Source organism: Schistocerca gregaria, chromosome 2 (assembly GCF_023897955.1).
Source record: "Schistocerca gregaria isolate iqSchGreg1 chromosome 2, iqSchGreg1.2, whole genome shotgun sequence".
NCBI classification, from domain to species: Eukaryota; Metazoa; Arthropoda; class Insecta; order Orthoptera; family Acrididae; genus Schistocerca; species Schistocerca gregaria.
The window spans coordinates 424,899,207-424,916,838 of NC_064921.1; the positions used below are offsets into that span (position 1 = coordinate 424,899,207).

Here is a 17,632-nt window from a genome sequence, read left to right on the forward strand (position 1 = left end):
CACCTACAACGTGCTGACATGAGGAAAGTTTCCAACCGATATCTCATACACAAACGGCAGCTGACCGTCGTTGCCTGGTGGAACGTTGTTGTGATGCCTCGTGTAAGGAGGAGAAATGCGTAGCATCACGTTTCCGACTTTGGTAAAGGTCGGATTGTAGCGTATCGCGATTGCGGTTTCTTTATCGCGACATTGCTGCTCGCGTTGGTCGAGATCTAATGACTGTTAGCAGAATATGGAATCGGTGGTTTCAGGAGGGAGTTACGGAACGCCGTGCTGCATCCCAACGGCCTCGTATCACTAGCACTCGAAATGAAGGCATTTTATCCGCATGGCTGTAACGGATCGTGCAGCCACGTCTCGATCCCTGAGTCAACAGATGGGGACGTTTGCAGGACAACAACCATCTGCACGAACAGGTCTACAACGTTTGCAGCAGCATGGATTATCAGCTCGGAGACCATGGTTGCGGTTACCCTTGACACTGCATCACAGAGACGAGCGCCTGCGATGGTGTGCTCAACGACGAACCTGGGTGCACGAATGGCAAAACGTCATTTTTTCGGACGAATCCAGGTTCTGTTTACAGCATCTTGAAGTCGCACCCGTCTTTGGTGACATCGCGGTGAACGCACATTGGAAGCGTGTATTCGTCATCGCCATACGGGCGTATCACTCGGCGTGATGGAATGTGTTACGACCCGTGGCTCTACCCTTCATTTGATCCTGCGAAACCCTACATTTCAGCAGGATAATGCACGACCGCATGTTGCACGTCCTGTACGGGCATTTCTGGATACAGAAAATGTTCGACTGCTGCCCTGGCCAGCACATTCTCCAGATCTCTCACCAACTGAAAACGTCTGGTCAATGGTGGCCGAGCAACTGGCTGGTCACAATACGCCAGTCACTATTCTTGATGAACTGTGGTATCGTGTTGAAGCTGCATGGGCAGCTGTACCTGTACACGCCATCCAAGCTCTGTTTGACTCAATGCCCAGGCGTATCAAGGCCGTTATTACGGCTAGAGGTGGTTGCTCTGGGTACTGATTTCTCGGGATCTATGCACCCAAACTGCGTGAAAATGTTATCACATGTTAGTTCTAGTACAATACCCCAATGAATATCTATTTATCATCTGCATTTCTTCTTGGTGTAGCAATTTTAATGGCCAGTAGTGAATTATCGGAACAGCGTGTCACAGCTTCTGCAGAACACGGAACGAAATGCGTATCCAGCGGGCAGAACAACGGATGGCAGAAGCTGCCAAAGAGTCCCGCAGAACCACCATGGCCACGAAGAAGACGAAGAGGACCTCCTTTTGGATCTGGAAGGATTGCTGTATGCCTCAGGGATCGCTGACTAAAGATGTGTTCTACTTAATTACAAAAAAATGTACTCCAGTGGCGAAAAAGATAACTTGAGAACGGTACATAAGATTTTGAATGGACGTCGATGCCAGCATTTTAAACTGATTTGGCTATCAGCGAACGTAGGGTTCAAATGGCTCTGAGCACTATGGGAGTTAACATATGAGGTCATCAGTCCCCTAGAACTTAGAACTACTTAAACCTAACTAACCTAGGGACATCACACACATCCATGCCCGAGGCAGGATTCGAACCTGCGACCGTAGCGGTCGCGCGGTTCCAGACTGACGCACCTGGAACCGCTTGGCCCGAACATAGGGATTTAGCTGTGTCGTCAAATGTATGTTTTCGGTGCACACTTATGAATCGATTTTGTGGGAGAACATAACATGTATTGCAACACGTCACCGATTTTTTAGCACTTAAAATTTTTTCGATCATCCTATGTATGCTGATAGAAAATACACAGTTATTTTGTTGCACAACGAATACGAGGGCTTCGGTATTTTCTGGCTTCGAGAGATCGTTCCACCCGATGAAGCGGTTATAGGGAGCGTCCGATGATGACACAACTGTTCTTAAAGACAAAAGTGTAAGGAATAAAACTATCGTCCGATTTATCATTACTTTATATTTCACGTGAACAAAAACCACGAATATTACCTAAGCATTTCTCATGTGTTCAAAGAGGCACTGGCCATTTAATTTACGTTGGAAATCCGGCAAATAACAGTCCTCTTTTAAATAAATGCGATAGATAGCAGCATTTTTACGGTTCCGTACATCAGTCGGTAAAAACGAAACCCTTATAGGATATCTTTCTTGTCTGCCTGTGCGACCGTTCAGAAACATTTTTCTCAGGAAAAGGCTGACATGTCAGGTTGAAACTTACGTCATATATTAAGGTTCACGGTCCCTTGCTGATGTAAAAACGAGAAGCTTGTAAGTCAATGCAGTCAGGAGATACACGACCATTTATGTCACATACTTTGACACTCGCAATGTCGCTCATCAAATTGAACACAGTATTAAACGCGCAAAGTCGACACTCGGCGCGGTGGCTGATGGGAGCGGCTCTAAATGGGCAATACCTTTGCAGTCGCACCCATCAGCCACCGCGATATGTGTCAACTCTGATTGCGTGAGAAGAAATAAAAACTTTGAGGTTCGCCGATGACTTTGTAATTCTACCAGAGACAGCAAAGGACTTGAAAGAGCAGTTGAACGGAATTGACAGTGTCATATATGGGATATAAGTTGAACATCAACAAAAGCAAAACGAGGATAATGGAAAGTAGTCGAATTAAATTGGGTGATGCTGCGGGAATTAGATTAGGAAATGAGAGGGTTAAAGTAGTGAAGGAGTTTTGCTATTTGGGGAGCAAAATAACTGATGATGGTTGAAATAGAAAGGATATAAAATGTAGAGTGGCAATGGCAAGGAAAGCGTTTCTGAAGAAGAGAAATTTGTTAACAACAAATATAGATTTAAGTGTCAGGAAGTCGTTTCTGAAAGTATTTGTATGGAGTGTAACCATGTATGGAAGTTAAACGTGGACGATAAATAGTTTAGACAAGAAGAGAATAGAAGCTTTCGGAATGTGGTGCTACAGAAGAATGCTGAAGATTAGATGGGTAGATCACATAACTAATGAGAAAGTATTGAATAGAATTGGAGAGAAGACAAATTAGTGGCACAACTTAACTAGGAGAAGGAATAGGTTGGTAGGACATGTTCTGAGGCATCAAGGGATCACCAATTTCGTATTGGAGGGCAGTGTGGGGGGTAAAAATCGTTGAGGGAGACCAAGAGATGAATACACTAAACAGATTCAGAAGGATGTAGGTTTCGGTAGATAGTGGGAGATGAACAAGCTTGCACAGGATAGAGTAGCATGGAGAGCTGCATTAAACCAATCTCACGACTGAAGACCACAACAACAACATCAACAACAACAACAATAGTATCACTTTTTCTACATAACTGAAGCCATCGAGCACCTGTTTCATGACCTTTGTTTCTAGTATTCACACACGGCCCCTGCGCAGTTCGGCATTATTAACGTCAAACAGAAAGAACCAACTCTAAATATCATAAACAGAAACAACACCAAACGTACCTGCTTCTACACGGAAGACCGCGCGCGAACTGGCTTAATGAGCGAGCGCTGAAAAATCTCGGCTCTGCGCACGCACTATGGGCACCCCTTGAGCTGCTGTGTCTCTACGCTGCGCATCCGCTGCCCGCGGTCGCTACACAGTACCTGCGGGCACAAAGGACCCGGAAGGTCCCGTTGTGTACGCCCAAAGTTACAACACTTACCGACAGAGAGCAGATTATACTGGACGAGCCTTAGATTAGATTAGATTAGATTAATACTTGTTCCATATATCGTGAATACGACACTTCGTAATGATGTGGAACGTGTCAGGTTAATGAAAGATGTCTGTACAAGATATTACATTACACAAAATAATGCATGACACTAATGTTTAAGTTAGTTTTTTTTACTCCCTTAATTTATATCTAACAATTCAGCCAATGAGTAGAAGGAGTTGTCATCTAGAAATTCTTTTAATTTATTTTTAAATGTTGGTTGACTATCTGTCAGGCTTTTGATGCTGTTTGGTAGGTGACCAAAGACTTTTGTGACAGGATAATTTACCTCTGCATAGTGACGATCATCCTTTCTCCTGGTGTTATAGCTATGCACACTGCTATTACTTTTGAACTGGGTTGGATTATTAACAACAAATTTCATAAGTGAATATATATACTGTGAGGATCCCTAGATCCTTAAATAGATGTCTGCAGGATGACCGTGGGTGGGCTCCAGCAGTTATTCTGATTACACGTTTTTGAGCAATGGATACTTTTCTACTCAACGATGAATTATCCCAGAATATGATACCATACGAAAGCAGTGAATGAAAGTAGGCGTAGTAAGCTAATGTACTGAGATTCTTATCACCAAAATCTGCAATAACCCTAATAGCATACGTAGCTGAACTCAGACGTTTCAGCAGACCATCAACGTGTTGCTTCCAGTTTAACCTCTCATCAAAGGACACACCTAAAAATTATGAAAATTCTACCTTAGCTACAGACTTCTGTTCAAAGTCTATATTTATTACTGGAGTTGTGCCATTTACTGTACGGAACTGTATATACTGTGTTTTATCAAAATTTAAAGAGTGTCCGTTTGCTGAGAACCACTTAATAATTTTGTGAAAAACATCATTTACAATTACATCACTTAGTTCTTGGTTTTTGGATGTTATTACTATACTTGTATCATCAGCAAAAAGAACTAACACTGACACGTCCAGTTTGCGGAATGCCACTAGATGGTACTAGGAGTGCTCCCACCCTAAAATGCGTCTTCTCATCTTACAAGGTAAACAAATTCAACAAGCAACAGTTAAAATGAATATCGTTAGACATAATACAAGGGCATATCAATGAAACATACTAACATTTAGGATACGGAGACAAAACAACAACAAAACATCAGTACCACACTGAAACACGAAAGATACTAACATTTAAAACACAAAAACGATAAATATTACAGTTGAGGAAATGTACAGCAGTCAGTTGCTAATAATTTATCTATTCGATAACTACATATGAGCCACTGTGCGGCTATCTTGAATGCTAGAACACATAAAAATGCATTACAATAAGGCACATGCATGAATCAAACGTATTGCAGTTGTATAAACGTTGCACAAGAGTAGATGATAAAGAAACACGCCGGTAAGATTAATGTCAAATCATCATTTTCGCTTGCGTACATGAGTAGCTTCTACTACTCTACCCATGTCAGTGTTTCAGTTCACGCTGACGCCCCAGTTTACCATTATTACACAGCTGACTTCGGTGTACGTCTTAATAGTGTGCAGAACCCTCTACAAATATGTAGTGACGAATGCATACTTTACTGCACTGTTCGTAATACGTTGGCTAATGTTTGTAAAACATCAAACATAATACACAAAATCGTTGCTGAAATAACTTAGGTTTGTATTATTCAAAAGGCAGTCGCACAGACATTAGCGGGTCGACCTGCATGGTGGTTGCTGTGCGAACCAAAAGTAGTTTGTACACATCGCTATTTAAAAACGCAAACACATAAGAAAAAATATACAATTACTCTTGCTTACAGGAATAAAACTTGACTGGAAACTTCGCTTCATTTTAATGCCAGTTCCAATGAAAAATAAGCACCAGGAACTAACGTACCAGCGAAGGTATGTCACAAGAAACAAGAAACATTACACTTTACAATGTATTTATACCCAGACTTACCACAGGAACATATAACTATTGTTTCAGTTTGGTGCTAATTTCACTGAGCTTCAGAGTAAGCTGGCTATCGATGTAGAAAAACCTTTATGTCATATAATACCGAACATGTTCTCATATGTGAGACCCACAACTATTACAGGCCAAACCTAGGGAGCTGATGTGCCTGCCGGCAACTGCTGTCACTGGTCAAGCTCAAAATGGTTTTTGAAACGTTCCGATAAACCAGCGCTCCTCATTGCCACGTTAAGTAGCGCACCACGAGACGACTGCTGGCAGACAATTTCCAGCTCCTCCATTACATCCATAAATTTCCTTGTTTCACATGAATGGAACATCCTCATGTGCGAGGACTAACTGTAATTCCATGTTCACTTTCGACGAGGTGGGCGGCAATAGATTTACCCAGGTTGCTCTAAAGCTCAATTTATCTGGCACCAGATTGGAACAATAATTGTGTGGTCCTGAGGGAAGTGTAGATTTGAATGCATTGTAAAATGTAATTTTCTTGTGTCTTATAAAGTACGTTCGCTGGGCCTGCCGATGTGACCGAGCGGTTCTAGGCGCTTCAGTCGGGAACCGCGCGGCAGCTGCGGTCGCAGGTTCGAATCCTGCCTCGGGCATGTGTGTGTGTGATGTCCTTAGGTCAGTTAGGTTTAAGTAGTTCTAAGTTCTAGGGGACTGATGACCTCAGAAGTTACGTCCCATAGTGTTCAGAGACATTTCAACCTTTTTTTTTGTAACAATAATTCTACTTCTACACCCATAATGCGCAAACCATTGTGAACTACATGGCAGAAGGCACTTCCCATTGTACATGTTACCAACGTTTCTTAACGTTCGATTCACGCACTGAGTGAGGAACGAATGATTGCTCAAATGACTCTGTGGGTACTGTAATTAGTACAAACCTATCCTCGCAATTCGTACGGGAGCGACACGTAGGCTGTTGTAGTACAGGCCTAGATTCATCATGTAAAGCAGATTCTTGAAATTTACTACCTAGACTTCCTCAGGACAGTTTGTCTTCATCTTCAAGCTTCTGCCAGTTAAATTTCATCGGCATCTCCGCGAGACTTTCCCACTGGTCAAACAGACCTGTGACCATTAGTGCTGCCTTTCTCTTTCTCGTTGAATGTCCCTTGTTACTCCTCTGTGGTACGGGACCCACGCTTGACCAAAATTCCAGGATGAGTCGCACGACTATTTTGTAAACAGTCTCGTTTGTAGACTGATTGCATCTCCATAGTATCCTAAGAATGAATCGTAGTCTGCCCCCTGCTTTACCTATGACTGAGCCTGTGTGATAGCTCCATTTCACACCCCTACAAACTGATACGCTCAGGTGTTTCTACGAGATGACAGACTCCATCTGTGACTCGTTGGTAATGTAATAATAGGACACCGCGTTGTTTTCGTTTTATGATGTGCACAGTTTTACATTTTTGAACATTTAAAGCAAGTTGTTTGCACCACTTTCAAATCTTATAAAGATCTATCTGAACAGTTTGTTCTGACAGCTCTCATTAGAGATACCTGCACCATCTGTGAAAAGTCTGAGGTTACCAAAATATTTTCTTTAACGTAATTACTATACAACATTACCCACCGGGGTCCTAACACACTTCCCTGGGGCACAGTCAATGTTACTTCTACGTCTGTTGATGGCTCTCCATCCAAGATAACTTACTGCCTTCTCCCTAACGAAAAATCCGTTTCCAGTCATAAATTTCGCTCAATACCCCATACTGTACTAAGCGTAGATGTGGTACTGAGGCCGACACTTTTTGGAAATCGAGAAATAATGCATCTTGTGACTGCGCTCATCCGTGGCTTTCAGGATGTCAAGTGAAAAACTGAGAGGTGGGTTTCACGTGGTCGATGTTTACGGAATCTGTGCTATTTGGCAAGGAGATACCTCATTACGTTTGAGATCAGAATAAGTTATAATATTCGATAACAAATGGATCTCAAGTATATTGGGCGTTAGTTCTGTGGTTCCCTTCTGATACGCTTTTCTAGATGCGTGTGGCCTGCGCTTCCTTCCAACCACTGGGCACAGTTTTTTTGTTGGAGCGATCTACGACAGGATATGATTAAAAGGGTTGAACTAAGACGGAATATCTAATAGATATTCCATTGGGTGCTGAAGCTTTCTTACATTTTAGCGACTTCAACTGTTTCTCAACACCACTGACACCAATATCTATCTGCAGTGATGCGAGAAATAAGTAGGAGCAATACTCCTGGATAATTCTACATAGCACTGTCGTTACTGAAAAAGCGGAAGATACTTGAGCGTTATAAAACTGTATATGAAGTAAGACACACTTTGAAAGAACAGAGTACTCATCACAACGTATGTAACGTCGTGACTTGCATAACAAAAGAACAAAAATGTTTTGAAGGAGACAAACACAATGGTTTTTCATGTTAGGATAGAGTATTCATGTTATCGACGACTGTGTCGTTAAAGGGGAGTTCCTAAATACGGATTTCCGAAAGTCCTTCACCAAAGAACACGAAGTACATAGCCCAGAACTGGAATCAAGAACTACTACTAACATCAGTAACTTAGAAGTAGATACCCTCGCTGTAGCTACACAGCTCAAATCACTTAATAAAGGCCAGTCTTCTGGTCCAAAAGGTGAACCAATTAGGCTCCTTTCAGAGTATACTGATGTAATAGCTCCATTTTCAGCAATCATATATAACCGCTTGCTCGACGAAAGGATCCGTACCTATAGACGAGAAAATTGCACAGGTAACATAAACACGGAAGAAAGGAAATATGAGTACTCTGTTTATTTACACACCTATACCACTAACGTCGATTTACAGTTGGATTTTGGAACATATACTCTTTTCGAACATTATGAATTACCTCCATGGAAGCGATCCATTGACATATAGCACGGATTCAGTGTAATCGTTCTTGTGAAACACAACTACCTCTTAATTCTCATATAGTAATGAGAGATATCGACAGGGGATCTAAAACTGAGTCCATATTTCAAATTTTCCAGAAGGCTTTTGATACCGTTAATCACAATACAACAGAGAACTGAACACCCAGAGAGAGTGATAATGATTGCAGGAATTGTACCTCAATTACATTAATAGTAAACCACTAGAGCTGAGAGGTAAAAGGAGGAGCACAGACAGCAAGATGTATCTGATTACTATACTGACTTCGTAGCCGCGAAACTGGACGCGAGCATGGAAACTCGCGTAACAGCGCGTGAGAAACCATCTTAGTCGCTGCAGTACTAGGGTTGGTATTCATAGTACGCGACAGCAAACGAGTTACGCGAGACTGCTTCCAAGAATCGAAAAGAGTCTGAGATGAGATGGCGTCCACTTCTGCGTTACTGCTGCTTACGATGCGGCGCGTCTTGCATCTCCGAACAACTGTGTGTAACTGGGGGAGGCAGTTGGTCCCTCCGGAGTTTTGCTGCCTCCAGCATATCCCCACAGTTCACTTCCGTGATACCAACTTGACCGGGGGCCGGGGGGCAGGAGGGCGGAGAGGGGTCAACGTTTCTTTGTCCCAGGTTGGAGGCGTGGCCCGGCCGTCTGAAGATTATCGGAGAATGGAGAATATTATTTAGTCCCCTCCGCCCGATGGTACACTTTGAAGCCATGACATGGCTGTGATTTAATGGTATTAGAAATTTTACTTTCGTGCTCAAATCGCACGTATTAATTAATGACTTTTTAAATAAATCAACTAACAGACCTCCGTTCGGGACCAGTCTATTCATTCTAAATAAGCAATCAGATTATTCGAAACAGTTTTCTCTCACTCTCCTTATTTGTTTTCTATCAGGGAGAAAGCAGTCTTTGTTGTTATGCTACATGCTGGATATGCCCGCAAAAGGCCTGTGGGTTACAAGTTCGCCTGTAGAAATATCTGCAGGTTCAGAGGACGTTAGCCGACTTCAGTCAAGTAAGTTATCTGAACGTTCTATAGGAGGGAAGAAGTTTAAAGTTTCACAGCGCTTTTCGAAACTTTCTCTTTATTTGTCAAGAAGTTAACAATATTACACAATTTTCTGTGCATAGTATTAGTACTATCTCACGTCCTCCTAGGAAGAATATCCCAGACATACGACGAGTTCCGTCGTTCGAGAAGAAACCACAATGGCTCCTGTCTCTGCTCTATGTTTTGTTTCGCTGTCGAACATGTAAATTCACGATCACATGATAATCTACAGTCCTACGGAATCCTGACGATTCAAATTAAATACTGAAAGAAGTAAACCTCGTGAAATACTTCATAATCTCTCAAGTATTGTTGTACTGCATCAAATGTTCAAGAGAACAAGGCTCACTGCAGCCTACATAGTTTCCGACGTGGCTAAATCTTATATCAGCTTCACAAGAAAGTGAATTCTCTTGTATTTCTGTATTGACGATGAAGTTGAAGAGAAGATAGTTTAGGCATGGTTTGTCATTTGAATTAATACTCGTTGTGTAAAATAGTCTCGGTGTTCAAACTTTGGCGCAATTAACTAGAGACTCGAACTTCCGAAAATTTGCGCTGTCTTCTTCTTCTGTCGAGGAATATGGTGTAAATCTCTCAATATTGCAGTTTTTACTCAAACATGACGCCGCTTCAACACTTCTGTCACAGGGTGACAGAAAATAAATTTACATTAAATGCATTCGCAATTGCGAATATGGACAACCGTCAGTTGTTGAATGGAATGACGACAGTGAAAATTCGTGCCTGAGCCGGACGCGAACCGGGATTTTCCGCTATTCTCGAGTGGTCGCCTTACCATTTGGCTGTCCGTAGGTGATGCGGCCCCGCTGATTTGTGTGGTGGTACACGATGAAAGCACATCGACAAATTGCTTATTACGACAACAAAAAGGTAGCTCACAATCTCGACTTGATTAGCTGTAAATATTTTCTTGTCGACTCAATGATTGTTGTCAGTATTGATTTCTTAACCGTCATATTGCCTGCAGTAATATTTTTCAGACTCGATTCCATGTTGATTGAGTGTGCTCGCCGACTGTGGTTATTTAAAGTTGAGAAAATGTACAGCAGCCAGCCTCTAATAATCTTGCATATCTAGATTTAAACCACTGCGTCGCTGTCATCAGTGATAAAGACTACACTGAGGCGCCAAAGAAACTGATATAGGTATGCGTATTCAAATACCGAGATACACTCCTGGAAATTGAAATAAGAACAGCGTGAATTCATTGTCCCAGGAAGGGAAAACTTTATTGACACATTCCTGGGGTCAGATACATCACATGATCACACTGACAGAACCACAGGCACATAGACACAGGCAACAGAGCATGCACAATGTCGGCACTAGTACACTGTATATCCACCTTTCGCAGCAATGCAGGCTGCTATTCTCCCATGGAGATGATCGTCGAGATGCTGGATGTAGTCCTGTGAAACGGCTTGCCATGCCATTTCCACCTGGCGCCTCAGTTGGACCAGCGTTCTTGCTGGACGTGCAGACCGCGTGAGACGACGCTTCATCCAGTCCCAAACATGCTCAATGGGGGACAGATCCGGAGATCTTGCTGGCCAGGGTAGTTGACTTACACCTTCTAGAGCACGTTGGGTGGCACGGGATACATGCGGACGTGCATTGTCCTGTTGGAACAGCAAGTTCCCTTGCCGGTCTAGGAATGGTAGAACGATGGGTTCGACGACGGTTTGGATGTACCGTGCACAATTCAGTGTCCCTTCGACTATCACCAGAGGTGTACGGCCAGTGCAGGAGATCGCTCCCCACACCATGATGCCGGGTGTTGGCCCTGTGTGCCTCGGTCGTATGCAGTTCTGATTGTGGCGCTCACCTGCACGGCGCCAAACACGCATACGACCATTATTGGCACCAAGGCAGAAGCGACTATCATCGCTGAAGACGACATGTCTCCATTCGTCCCTCCATTCACGCCTGTCGCGACACCACTGGAGGCGGGCTGCACGATGTTGGGGCGTGAGCGGAAGACGGCCTAACGGTGTGCGAGACCGTAGCCCAGATTCATGGAGACGGTTGCGAATGGTCCTCGCCGATACCCCAGGAGCAACAGTGTCCCTAATTTTCTGGGAAGTGGCGGTGCGGTCCCCTACGGCACTGCGTAGGATCCTACGGTCTTGGCGTGCATCCGTGCGTCGCTGCGGTCCGGTCCCAGGTCGACGGGCACGTGCATCTTCCGCCGACCACTGGCGACAACGTCGATGTACTGTGGAGACCTCACGCCCCACGTGTTGAGCAATTCGGCGGTACGTCCACCCGGCCTCCCGCATGCCCACTATACGCCCTCGCTCAAAGTCCGTCAACTGCACATACGGTTCACGTCCACGCTGTCGCGGCATGCTACCAGTGTTAAAGACTGCGATGGAGCTCCGTATGCCACGGCAAACTGGCTGACACTGACGGCGGCGGTGCACAAATATTGCGCAGCTAGCGCCATTCGACGGCCAACACCGCGGTTCCTGGTATGTCCGCTGTGCCGTGCGTGTGATCATTGCTTGTACAGCCCTCTCGCAGTGTCCGGAGCAAGTATGGGGGTCTGACACACCGGTGTCAATGTGTTCTTTTTTCCATTTCGAGGAGTATATTTAAAAAGGCAGAATACGGCTCTGCGGTCGGCAACGCCTATGTAAGACAACAAGTGTCTGGCGCAGTTGTTGATCAGTTGCTGCTGCTCCAATGGCAGGTCATCAAGATTTAAGTGCGTTTGAACGTAGTGTTATAGTCGGCGCACGAGTGATGGGACACGGCGGCCATTTCACGAGTGTACCGTGAATATCAGGAATCTGGTAATACATCAAATATCCGACAACGCTGTGGCCGGAAAAAGATCCTGCAAGAACGGGACCGAAGACGACTGACGAGAATCGTACAACGTGGCAGACGTGCAACACTCTCCCCAAATTGCTGCAGATTTCAATGCTGGGCCATCAACAAGTGTCAGCGTGCGAACCCGCCAATGAAACATTATCGATGTGGGCTCTCGGAGCCGAAGGCCTACTCTTTATACCCTTGATGACTGCATGGCACTAAGCTTTACGCCTCGCCTCGGCCCGTCAACACTTACATTGGACTGTTGATGACTGGAAACATAACGGACGATTCTCGTTTCCAATTCTATCAAGCGGACAGACGCGTACGGTGAGGAGACAACCTCATGAATCCATGGACCCTGCATGTCAGCAGGTGACTGTACAAGCTTGTGAAGGCTCTGTAATGGTGTGGGCGTGTGCAGTTGGTGTGATTAAATTCTGACAGGTGACATGCACGTAAGCATCCTGTCCGATCACCTGCAGAAATTCGCGTCCATTGTGCTTCCGACGGACTTGGGCAATTCCAGCAGGACAATGCGACACCCCATACGTCCAGGAACACTCTTCTGAGTTTAAACACTCCCCAGACATGAACATTATTGAGCGTACTCGTGTCTGGGATGCCTTGCATCGTGCTGTTCAGAAGAGATATCCACCCCCCTCGTACTCTTACGGATTTATGGACAGCCCTGCAGGATTCATGGTGTCAGTTCCCTACAGCACTACTTCAGTCATTAGTCGAGTCCATGTGACGCTGCGACACCTCTGCGTGCTTGCGGGATCCCTACACAATATTAGAAAGGTGTTCAAGTCTCTTTGGCTCTTGAGTGTATGAGAATTCGTTACAATAAGACACGTACGTGAAGCAAACATAATATAATTGTATAAGCTTCGTACAAGAGTAGATGACACGAGGTCCCAATTATTACACACTGTCCTCGATGTACATCATAATGGTGCGCAGCGGCCTACATACATAGGTAGTTTAGTTTACACAATTTACTGGCCTTGTTCTTACAGTGTTGGCTACCTTGAAAACATCAAACACAATAGCTAAAAACATTGTTAAAATACCTTAGATTTGTGTTAGTCAAAAATCTGTGGGAAACCAATTTGCGTATCATTACTGTGTGGACTATATAGAAGCTGTTTGTACAAACTACTACTTAAAAAACGGAAATACGTAATAAAAAATCTACAATAACTCCTGCTCACAGGAATAAAACTTTCTAGAAATGTTTTGTTAAAAACAACTGGCTTCATTGTAACTCCAGTTCCAAATAAAAATAAACAACAGTAGCTTTAGGAACTTAACGTACCAGCGAAGCGGTCGCGCAGTTCCAGACTGTAGCGCCTAGAACCGCTCGGCCATACTGGCCGGCTTATTGTTATAAAGAAAATTGTAGCGTAACACTAGGAGTGAGAGAAGAATCTACGTACAAATCATGTCAACTGTACAGGATGAAGCAGGACGCCACCTAAAAATATTTTAGAGTTTGTTCAGGGAACTTTTCTGACTATTTTGGTTCCTTAGAGAGTAATTACATTTTGTTTGATTTCTTACCCCTGTATCCATTGCATTTAGTGAACCCGTAGACGAGATGCATATAAGCTAAGTTTTCATCATTAAATCCTTTCCATACTGTTCTGTAGCACCGTTAAAGTGCAACTAACACCAACGGAAGAACCAACCCTAGATTGGACTGAGCAGTAGTGGATAAAAGCTTGAGTACCTAGAGGAAGGTGGGCCTAACTATTGTCTACATCAAGTACTGTGAGCGAATGCAACAAGTTTGTCTTCAAGCAAGACACACGTCGCTTACCGTCGACATATTAACTGTTGCGCAGATACTTTCAATGCGATACCGATACAAGGGGTAAAAAACGAAATGTAATTACTCGGTGACGAGCCTCTCGAGATCACAGATCTCTTATACCAACCTGTATGGAGAAATTCTGGCGAGAGAAGAGCTGAAAGGATGCGGGAACTTCAAAGTAGGAGGGCGTCTCATCAAGTATGCAGACGACCTGGTAGTGCTCGCCAAAGTCAGATACAGCTGCAACACATGATGAACAATTTAGTGGAAACGGGAAGAAAAAGAGGAATGGAAATCAACATCGAAAAATCGAAAGTGATGCGCATATCAAAACGTGAGAAACACTTGAAGATACCTCTTGGCAGTCGGGAACTGGAAAATGTGAATCAGTTCAAGTACCTGGGAAGTTCTATCACAAAGGATGCCCACTGCACCAACGAAATCCGACCAAGAATCGCCGTGGCCAAAGCTGCTTTCAACAAGAAGAGGACTTTGCTGACCAGCAAGTTGAGTTTGGCATTGAGGAAAAAACTGATAAAGTGCTACATTTGGAGGATTGGACTGTACGGAGGAGAGACGTGGACCATGAGAAAGAAGGAGAAAAAAATACTTAGAGAGCTTTGAAATGTGGTGCTGGAGGAGAACGGAAAAGGTCAAGCGGACAGATCGCATAAAAATGATGATGTACTGCGAAGAGTAGGAGAGAAGAGAAGTATTCTGCGTACAATTCTTCAGAGAAAGGCCAACTGGATTGGACATGTACTTACACACGAGGGACTCATACATGATGTCATCGAAGGGAAACTCAGAGCAGACGCAGGACGAGGAAGAAGAAGAATTCAACATCTGGACGACATGAAAGATGGAAGGAGATACAACAGACTGAAGGAAGAAGCTGAAGACAGGGAACAGTGAAATCAGAAATTCTCCGTATGAAGACATGGACCTGCAGACATGCCACTAGGCAGAATACTACATAATAATAATAATAATTAAGAAAATATTTCTGGACGACCTCTGAAACTTTGCCGGTGCTCTAGTTCATCCTGTGTACATGCAAAAAGGCCATTTCGTTAGAATGACAGCGCATCTTACGTACATATGCCAACCCATGGGCATAGACCATATTTTATATTAAAGTATGCTTTGTCAAGTAGGAGACATATGATCTTTAGACTCCCTGTTTGTAATTCGGTTTTAATGTTTCCCATTGTATTTTATAAAGATACGGTGGCAAGAAAAAAAATTATAATCACTTCCGATTGTAAAAATTTTGGCATTACAATTCTTGTTCTGTTACATCTAACAGTCGGCAGATGATGATTGAAGGTATCGCTACTAATACCAGTGTTGCTATTCCCTATCTTATCAGAACCAAGGTGGAATCTTCCTAAGCGCCGAAACTGGTACTCAAATAAAATAAGTTCGGAAACTAGATGACTCAAAGGTGCTTAATTTGGCATCGGCTCGGAGCGTGGAATGTCAGATCCCTTAATCGGGCAGGTAGGTTAGAAAATTTAAAAAGGGAAATGGATAGGTTAAAGTTAGATATAGTGGGAATTAGCGAAGTTCGGTGGCAGGAGGAACAAGACTTCTGGTCAGGTGACTACAGGGTTATAAACACAAAATCAAATAGGGGTAATGCAGGAGTAGGTTTAATAATGAATAGGGAAATAGGAATGCGGGTAAGCTACTACAAACAGCATAGTGAACGCATTATTGTGGCCAAGATAGATACGAAGCCCACACCTACTACAGTAGTACAAGTTTATATGCCAACTAGCTCTGCAGATGATGAAGAAATTGAAGAAATGTATGATGAAATAAAAGAAATTATTCAGATAGTGAAGGGAGACGAAAATTTAATAGTAATGGGTGACTGGAATTCGAGTGTAGGAAAAGGGAGAGAAGGAAACATAGTAGGTGAATATGGATTGGGGCTAAGAAATGAAAGAGGAAGCCGCCTAGTAGAATTTTGCACAGAGCACAACTTAATCATAGCTAACACTTGGTTTAAGAATCATGAAAGAAGGTTGTATACGTAGAAGAACCCTGGAGATACTAAAAGGTATCAGATAGATTATATAATGGTAAAACAGAGATTTAGGAACCAGGTTTTAAGTTGTAAGACATTTCCAGGGGCAGATATGGACTCTGACCACAATCTATTGGTTGTGACCTGTAGATTAAAACTGAAGAAACTGCAAAAATGTGGGAAATTAAGGAGATGGGACCTGGATAAACTGAAAGAACCAGAGGTTGTACAGAGTTTCAGAGAGAGCATAAGGGAACAATTGACAGGAATAGGGGAAAGAAATACAGTAGAAGAAGAATGGGTAGCTCTGAGGGATGTAGTAGTGAAGGCAGCAGAGGATAAAGTAGGTACAAAGACGAGGGCTGCTAGAAATCCTTGGGTAACAGAAGAAATATTGAATTTAATTGATGAAAGGAGAAAATATAAAAATGCAGTAAATGAAGCAGGCAAAAAGGAATACAAACGTCTCAAAAATGAGATCGACAGGAAGTGCAAAATGGCTAAACAGGGATGGCTAGAGGACAAATGTAAGGATGTAGAAGCTTATCTCACTAGGGGTAAGATAGATACTGCCTACAGGAAAATTAAAGAGACCTTTGGAGAGAAGAGAACCACGTGTATGAATATCAAGAGCTCAGATGGCAGCCCAGTTCTAAGCAAAGAAGGGAAGGCAGAAAGGTGGAAGGAGTATATAGAAGGTTTATACAAGGGCGATGTACTTGAGGACAATATTATGGAAATAGAAGAGGATGTAGATGAAGACGAAATGGGAGATATGATACTGCGTGAAGAGTTTGACAGAGCACTGAAAGACCTGAGTCGAAACAAGGCCCCCGGAGTAGACAACATTCCATTAGAACTACTGACGGCCTTGGGAGAGCCAATCATGACAAAACTCTACCAGCTGGTGAGCAAGATGTATGAGACAGGCGAAATACCCTCAGACTTCAAGAAGAATATAATAATTCCAATCCCAAAGAAAGCAGGTGCTGACAGATGTGAAAATTACCGAACTATCAGTTTAATAAGCCACGGCTGCAAAATACTAACGCGAATTCTTTACAGACGAATGGAAAAACTGGTAGATGCAGACCTCGGGGAGGATCAGTTTGGATTCCGTAGAAATGTTGGAACACGTGAGGCAATACTGACCTTACGACTTATCTTAGAAGAAAGATTAAGAAAAGGCAAACCTACGTTTCTAGCATTTGTAGACTTAGAGAAAGCTTTTGACAATGTTGACTGGAATACTCTTTTTCAAATTCTAAAGGTG

The 17,632-nt window shown here is 43.3% G+C and overlaps 1 protein-coding gene across 5 annotated transcripts in view; it reads right to left on the reverse strand.

Moving 5' to 3' along the window:
- The window catches only part of LOC126336174 (uncharacterized), a 72,304-nt gene that overhangs the window by 31,933 nt on the left and 22,739 nt on the right, over positions 1–17,632 (reverse strand). Inside the window, exons 2-3 of one of the 5 annotated variants that reach the window (XM_049999672.1) lie at positions 14,449–14,564; positions 3,491–3,634 (exon numbers count right to left, since the gene is read on the reverse strand). The exons of 2 other annotated variants lie outside the window; for them this stretch is intronic. The gene's annotated coding sequence lies outside the window, so the exon portion shown is untranslated. The remainder of the gene's footprint in view (positions 1–3,490; positions 3,635–14,448; positions 14,565–17,632) is intronic. 2 more of the 5 variants (XM_049999675.1, XM_049999674.1) reach the window with 2 other exon arrangements.